The sequence below is a fragment of the Mustela nivalis genome, assembly GCF_964662115.1.
Source record: "Mustela nivalis genome assembly, chromosome: 13".
Taxonomy (NCBI): domain Eukaryota; kingdom Metazoa; phylum Chordata; class Mammalia; order Carnivora; family Mustelidae; genus Mustela; species Mustela nivalis.
The window spans coordinates 84,207,345-84,215,990 of record NC_139032.1 but is presented as its reverse complement, the minus strand read 5'-3'; the positions used below and the strand labels follow the sequence as shown (position 1 = coordinate 84,215,990).

The 8,646-nt window shown below is 33.5% G+C and overlaps 1 protein-coding gene across 2 annotated transcripts in view; it reads right to left on the bottom strand.

Moving 5' to 3' along the window:
* The window catches only part of PBX3 (PBX homeobox 3), a 214,408-nt gene that overhangs the window by 203,389 nt on the left and 2,373 nt on the right, over positions 1 to 8,646 (bottom strand). The window lies entirely within an intron of this gene.

Genomic DNA, 8,646 nt, shown 5'->3' with positions numbered 1-8,646 from the left:
AAAGATATTCATTATACACCTACCTTTTAATGGACAAAGGCTTCCCGATCAACATTATAAATAATCTGGGCCAACTGCAGAGTAATGTCTGTGAACAATTATCACAAAACTAAAACATGGATAGCTGTCAGTTGGTGGCAGAGTTCTTGCTTTCATAATAAATATAAAATCAATTTCCTGTTCTAGTTCCTATTCCAAGTTGAAAATGATATATCTGACTATGAATTCCAACTACCTTCATCCTTAGTGTTGGTTTTTTTTTTTTGAAAGAAGTATGGGGAAAAAGAAACTTATGAGACCACCTGACTCAATTCTTCTTCATTTGAAGACACTAAGATAGTAAAGTTTCCCACATAATATCACGTATAAATTTGCCATTTCACTTACATATATTCTTTTAAATGCAGTGATTTCCCCCCCATCAAATGCCAATCAAATATCTCAGGAGTCGCTCTCGATAATTTCTGTATAAATTCTTATATGCAAGGCTTTTGTATATTTGAAAGCCTGTAAAAACCTTTTATTTAAAAAATAATAATATGCAATTTCAAAAGCTTTTTGTTCCCATTTCAATCAAAAATAACTTCATACGCTTTAAATGAAATTTTGCAAGTAATCATAGATTAATGAGGATTCATTGATTTAACTAGTTCAGGGAGTCTGAGAAGGGAATGAGAATTTAAAGTAAGCAAGTTATTTCATTTAGAAGACTGGCTAATATGCAGGTACACTAAGTCCTCTTTATTGAGAAATGTAATCAGGACTTTTGTCTCAGGAGAGACTCTTCATTGCCCTCTCTGTGTGCACATTCCTAACTCCTATTAACACTAACAGGCACCACACATGCACACGGAGGAGATGCCAGCCTTGGTAGTGTGTATGCATGGCAGCTGTGGTGACTAAATAATCCATATGGCTCTGAAGAGAAGTTATGGTTTACTAGGTCTAAAGTCACAGCCACAGTGGTGGAATTCAGACACTAGAAGCAAGCCTCAATACAAATGCTTTATTCAAACTCTCTCCTATCTAACCACAGCCTGGTAGCAGTTAGGGCAGCGGTTTACAATTCTACCTCTAGCAATGGTTTATAGAGGTTAAAAAAAAAAAAAAAAAAGTTCCATGTTTGAGCAAATCTTAAATTCTTCATGGGCCCAGAGAAGTTCTGTCTTCCTCCCAGTCCACAACTCCAATCCCAGTATTCATTCATGCATTTCCCCACAAAATACAGAAAATCACATAGAAGCTTTACAGAGAGAAAAATCAAAAGTCTGGCTTAAACCACCACAGTCAGCAAAATCAGAGTCAAGTATGAAACTCAATCTTCAACATAAAAATAAAAAAATGCAGTGATCTTATACAACACATACATGCTGAAATGTAAATTCCACAGGTGTGTAAAGTACAGAGTATAACCACTAACTTTAATTGTTCCTGCTTCTAGGTATTGAAGTCAGTCTTACTGCTCATTTAACATAGTTTCCTGAAGCCCAAGTCAACAACTTACTCCTTCTTTCCTTAGTAAAGAAAATATTCTTGTGAAGTTCAGTTTAGTGAAGACATTACTGCACAAACACACACACAAGTTTACACTCTGAAAAGAGGTGCTAACAGTTTACTAGCCATGCTACTGAAATTAGGCTTTAGAAAAAAAGACTAGACAACACAAAATTCTTAGTATACTCTCATGTAAGAGAGAGTACAATAAAAACTTCCTATTTGTATCTCCAATTAGGTCAATTAATAGTCAGAAAAATTCTTTAACACCACGTTTCTATAATCATAAGAGGGTGAAAAATACAGCAATGTTCTAGAAGCTTCTCTAGACCTTTCAATCAATTTTATTTATATGCAAAACCAAGAGAAACTAAAAAAAAAAAAAAAAAAAAAACACACACACACAACAAAAAAAAAAAAAAAAAAAAAAAAACAAAGCTCCTCCTGATGCTAAAGCTCTCAATTTACTGACAGGCAAATGGCTTCATGCTGCCACTTAATCTCATTTCTTGCATAATGCCCTCTAATTAGCATATCAAAGTGAATTAATACTTCTAGGGCATTAGCAATGGGGAAATCTGCTCCAGGCTCACAATAGCAGTTAAGAGAGAGCCAAGAAATCCTCAAAAACACCACAAACCACTTTGCATTGCAAAACTGTTCAATTTATTTATCCTCTCTCTCTAAACACTTTTACCGCACACTGTTTTACTACTGTTCACCAAACAAAATGATAATTGCCAAAGTTACCAGCATCTGTAATGCCTGTTTAGAATCTTAATTTAGATTATGTTGCAGATAATTTCTATATGCAACCATTTGTTCTATTATAAATGTTAATATAGAGACAGTGGAAATGTTGACATTCTCAATTAGTTAATTTGAATTTGAAATAAAATTTTATGGGATTTTAAAATTTATGAATTTTTTAATGTAAAAAGCCACCTGCTGGACTCTGATGCCTAAGAAATGTGCTTTGAAAACTGATGTATCACATAAAACAAAACAAACACACAAAAAAATCATTTTGCCATAACATATGTCGAGTCTCCCAAATAATGGTTTAAACATTGTGAGGAATCATCAGCATTAAAAGGATTACATTGTATACGAAGTCCTCATTAATATGATCACACAAAAAGGGTTATTGTTCAAAATAGCTTTTTTAAAGCAGTTACACTCAAGAAAAAAAGTACAAAACTTTTAACAATTACTTTTATCCATAATTAATTTTAATTGTCTTCAGTCCTAATCAGCTACTATCACGCAGTCAGTCCTCCCCCCCAAAAAAACCATGCCAGTTCAACTTAACACATTCTATCACACCATTTTTTTGCTAGAGATACTCTCAAATGTAGTACCAAAGCAAACAACCATTACCATCAAAAACTACAAACATATATTTACAGAATACATCTATTAAAAAAAAAAAGAGATTCTGATAAGTATTCTACCTACAAAGTCAATAATTGGAATTAAGTTTGAAGATTATTGAAATTTATTTGAACATGGTTCTGTGTCTGAAGGCATAAAAAGATGCTTTATTTTTTCAGTGACTTGTTCAAGCATTGCTTATTAATTCATTTGCTAAATGTAACAACACTATAACTTTGTTGTGATAGCAATTTGTTTGATTAACTTCTGTAACTTTGTAAAAAAAAATCTGATAGCCAGGTCTGGAAAACTTCCACCAACTTAAAACTACATAGTGATGTAAATTACTTACTCTCCTCATATTTAAAGACTCAAATGGCCTACTGAAGTAGAGCAAACGCTTGAAAGGTCAACTTGAGGAGGTGGAGGGTGTGCAAGCTTTGTTAGTCAGTAACTACCTAAATCATGCTGATCACACTGATAAATGGCTAAAACACAACCCTGCTGAGAAAACAAATAAAACATTATTCTCATAGCGTCAATACTGAAATAATAAATACCTGAAGATGTCCACATGTACCTGAATAGAGGAAAAATAGTCTAAAATCTTCATTTAACTTTATGTGTTTATGCTGATGTTTTAGGTATTTATTCTGAATAGATACCTCAATGGTATGAACATAAAGTGGTGACTGATTTAGGGCGTGGTTCTTGATATGTGGTTTCAATTCTTTATGACCACACTTCATACAACAGAACTTCACCTTGTACAATGCCACCATCAAGTATCAAAATATAAATAATCCAAGTAAGATGTTAAACTTTTTAAATCTGTCTTGAAAGAAACCTTTGACAAAACTTACAAACTGAAATCTAAAAGTACAAGTGAAATTAATTAAAAAGGAAAGGATTATGGTTTGAAAGATGTACACAAATATATTTTATGAAAGCCGATGAAACACTACGCTCTTCAGGGCAAATCAGGGCTTCCTTCACCAATGTATTAATATACTTCTGATTAGGAATAGAATTATGTAAATTAATAAAATAACATAGTAAAGTCCCAAGTAAAGGACAAAAACTACATAAATCTGTAATAACATGAACTCCACTAAAACTAAGGCATGAAAGAATTACTTGCACAGATCAAATTAGTACTAAGAGGTTCAATATATTTTTATCAGGAAGGAAAAAAAAGGGTTTTAAGATATCCCCCATATTTTTAAGATAACATAATACTTGATACTGTAGATCATAAAGTTCTAAACCAGTATGGTAGCAGGATTTTTTTCTAGATTTTTTTTATGAATATATTGCATCTACTGTCTGAAAGAATGAGAGGAAGGTAAGAAAGTTAGCAAAACACCACTTTTCTACATCTTCCCTCAATACCTCATTAAAAAGCTATAGTGAGTGATACAAATCTATAAAAAATGGGGAAAAGTCAATAAAAATATTCTTAAATTGCTTTAAGAAAAAATTTGTGATAAAGCAATATAATTTACGACATTTCTGAGATAGACTGACTTTTTCCTGTTTATTTAATATTTTCAATGTAAACAAGATATAATGTGTCTAAAACTGATATGAAAGATATGAAATTTAAAGTGTTAAAAGTCCATTAAAATTTGCTTCAAAATAATTTTGAAAGGGTGGGAATTACAGAGAAAACAAGATTGACCAAGTGTTGCTAGCTGCTGAAAGTGGGGAATTAGTTCATGGGGGTTCAAGTTTCTCCTCCCTCTACATGTTTTTTATGTTACCAGTTGTTCATAATTAAAAGTTCTTAAAAACTAGAAAGTAAGTTCATTAAAACACAACAATGAATCATGTATGGAACAGTGCATTTGCTTTTAAAAGGCTGGGACAAATAATGATCATTACATCTGAAATAATTTCAAGAGCAACTTAAAAGAATACATGCAATATATATAATCGCATTTAGTCTCATATATAACGGTTTTCATCTTTCCTGCTAAATTTTCACTTCACGGAATATTTGGCTTTTATACGCTGGGAATTAAAGAATTACACGGCACTGTACAAAGGAAAAAAAAAACAAATTTTAAAATTGAAGCATAAAAAGAAAAGGGAAAAAGAAGACTCCATTGAGTCTCTAAGCCTATAGGGTCAGAATTAGAGGTGTTCACTGAGAGCACTGCTCTGTCCCTCTGAAATCTAGTCATACTGATAACACTAAAGATAAAAGGTTTAATCATATATATCACATTCTAAATGCATATAAAAACTCACATAACAAGCTACATTCTTGATCCAGTTTTGATATCTAAAATTCTTATGACTTGTTGGGGGAAAAAGAGGGTCCTTTAAAAGTAAAGCATTTTTAATAGTCATTTTCTTATCCTTAAACATAAAAAATATTTCAACCAGCCCAACCAGCCAAGCAGCCCTTTCTCTTCCCCTGCGGACACCTCCTGCAGTAGAGAAGTTCATTAAGTTTTATGATCTTCCCAAGTCAGTCCTGCTTATAAGCCTCACAAAGGCCACAAATCTGGCAAACCATCATGTATGCCATTAGACATTACTAGTAAATGAACGCTATTTAGGGTTTGTGGTGGCAATAAATCAGAGTTTGGTTGGCAGCTATCAACATAGAGTATTTTAACCTACCATTTAGAAAAGAAAAGGTGGTGTTGGTTTTTTCTGAAATACAAAATATTTTTTTCACAATATGATTCAGATTATATATAAAAATGTTGGATTTTCATTAGAATTTTTAAAAATACATTTATTTCTCAAAAAAGAACTCCCATAATTAAAGGCTTTGGAGAGAAGGCAGATTTATGAGGATGGAATATTTCACAAAGAAAAGTACTTCAACAATCAGATTAAGATGGCCAAAAGATGTGAGGGAATGCACCAAAATAAGTATGGAGATGAGGAGACCTCGAAGCATCAGGGATATTTAATAAGAGATTGATGGTAAAATATGACTAAAAAGTAATTAAGAGGAAAATCTTCACATATCAACAATTATCTCGCTGGTTGCTTAGTTTAAAATAGACAAATATGTTGATTTCAAAGCCTGTAACTCTTCAGTTGCTTTCAAAATGCATAAATATCACAATTCAACTAGAGATGACGTTTCTACCCAAAAATAATCGTACAATGAATTTTACAAAAGAATACATTTTCAAGAAAATCAAGCACCTCATAAGAAAAGTATACTTTCCCTACCTCTGAACAAGAAAATAATATAATTGTGGTAGATCACCCATTTATCTGTCAGAAGGGAAAAATACCTTATCATATTTGGTAGGAGAGAAAAAAGATGTTTTCCAAACTAAATCCCTCATGTGCATCAGAACTGGCTGTGTTCACTGCTTAATCAGAAACCTCAAAATCTACTGGCAGATCTATAAATACAGAAAAATTTTTAATGATTTTGTCTTATTTTAGGAGAAGCACAACTGAAATGACATTATCCATTGAAGTGACAGTTTCCCCCCTCCACCTTCCCACTAGTCAACCCCCTACCCCTCCATTATGCAGAATAGAGTCATCACATAATGTTCCGGTTTCTGTTACAAATGACTAGGTAAACTTTCTCTAGATTGCAAAGAATTAATCTTTAGATACTATATTATTAGGTTAAATAAAATGATCTAAAGAAAAACCATTATGCAATATACATATATTCTACAATGCTTATTTTATAAGTTCACAATGTTTCGAAAGCAGAACTGTGGGAACAGACATGGGGAGGAAGAGGGGAGGCCTGGAATTTGCTGCCCCGCTTTCTTTGCCTTAGTAACACTGTCTACACAGATGTTTTATTTCAAATTAAGGATACTAGGTCCAGCGGCCCTGTCCTAAGACTAGTTTTGGAGGGTGAGGTGGAGCTCTGGGTAGTAGGAGAGAAAGGAGAGGAGAGAAAGAGCTTCACCCCAATCAATCACTTGGTACTTAAATCCCCGTCCCTCTCGAGCTTAGAGAGGCAGGCAGGAAGATGCCTCTGCCCAGACAGCCGTCTTTACTCTTTGTCGGCCGTTGCCTTTTTACAAAAGAGATAACGTGCAAACTTGAATCTGCCGGCCAAAGCATAAAAAGAGGGTCTAATTTACAAGTTATCGCTGAAAGCCTCAGAAACAATTTTCAAAACACAAAAATGTCCTTTGTCAGCTACCTCTTGCTTCTTAAATAGCAAAAGCCCTAGCAAAGCTCTCTGTGCCAGTAATCCCAGACTCTGAAAAGACTTGTTTCTTTTTCGTAACTCACCTTTGACATGAGGCTGACTATACTTTCCTTTCAGAATAGTGTAACTAAGTCTTGTGCAAATAAGCAACTAGAGGACTTATGCCTCCTAATTGAATTCTGCCTGCTGCTAAATGTCTAAACAAGAAAAGCAGTTTGCTGGGTTTGGTTCTCAAGCTGGCTAGGCCAAAACTTTAAAACGGCAAAAAAATAAATACAAATAACAAGAAGCGGGTGATAGGGGAAAAATATCAATCCCGTCTCCCTAGTAATATAATGCCGTGTAAGTTGAATCAATCTTAATATTCACAACATAGTCAATACCCCAGTGCTTAGCTGTCAGCAGAAACTGAAGTGGAGCCCTGATAGCAAGAAAATCCTTGGACATTAAGCAACATAATTTACTGAGAACTGTACACTTTTAGGCTTCTAAACTAAGAATCTTCAAGATGTAATGCTTGATGTTTTATTTCATAGTCAGATAAAAATTATCTACCATTTTAAATCACAATGCGTCCTAAAGGGAGCTAAAAATCAACACAGAGTAGTCATTTAAAATGCCTGTGGTTTTCAAAATGTAAAATCTATCTTTAAAAGAATCACTCAACATTTACAAACCATGAATACTAGGTGAATGAAAAGCAGGAAAACTACTCTTTAAGGATTTCAGTGTTTTCTGTTAATTATGGTTTTAGCATATATTTTAATAGGTAGCAATAACCCATCTTCTCTTGATTACCTTTGGAATCAGAATAGCATTGCAGAGTGAAAAATATGTTTAAAAGGAAGACAATTCTTCTACCAACTAACATGTATATTCAGTGTGCTATCATTTGTGCACTCGATTTAAACACAATAACTTTTAATCTTTTAAATAGCATTACTAGGATATTGGATATTGCTATATCCTGGACTTTAACTTTCTCTTCTTTGCCTCAACTTAAAAAACAGCAACTTTATAATACCTTATAGCTAGCGCGCGCGCACGCACACACACACACACACACACCAACAGTAAAGCTTGTTTAAGGCACTTGTTTGCCATATACAGGGCAGATAATGCCAAATCTGAACTAAAGCATCTAAATTAAATTTTTAATTCCACTTGAGTTCCTACTGTCACCTCAAGGCTAAAATACCTTTAATTTTAAAAAGTCTAACAAGAAAATTAAATTGAAATGAATTGCCAGGAATGTCTGTTTGTGTAGTTTTTATCCTAGCACTTCTGTAAAACCTGTCTTCTCATATGTTCCCTGCCTTAAACACTTCAAAAATTATTTAGCCTGCTAATGTGAACCTTTTTCTACTTTATAAAATATATTAAACATATTTACAATGTAATGACTTCAAGCATAAAATTCAATGAAAGTAGTAATAGATGTAATACACTGTACATGCCTAAACACACCATTACCCTTTCTTGCTTCTCAAAAGTAGCCTTCCCAACTAAAACACTAATTCAAACATCCTATTCTTCTATCTGTGGAGCTGAAGCTTAGAACTGTCTAAGTAAAACAAAGTTCAGGCGATGCTTCTCTCTGGGACTCAGTCCCTGGCATCCAG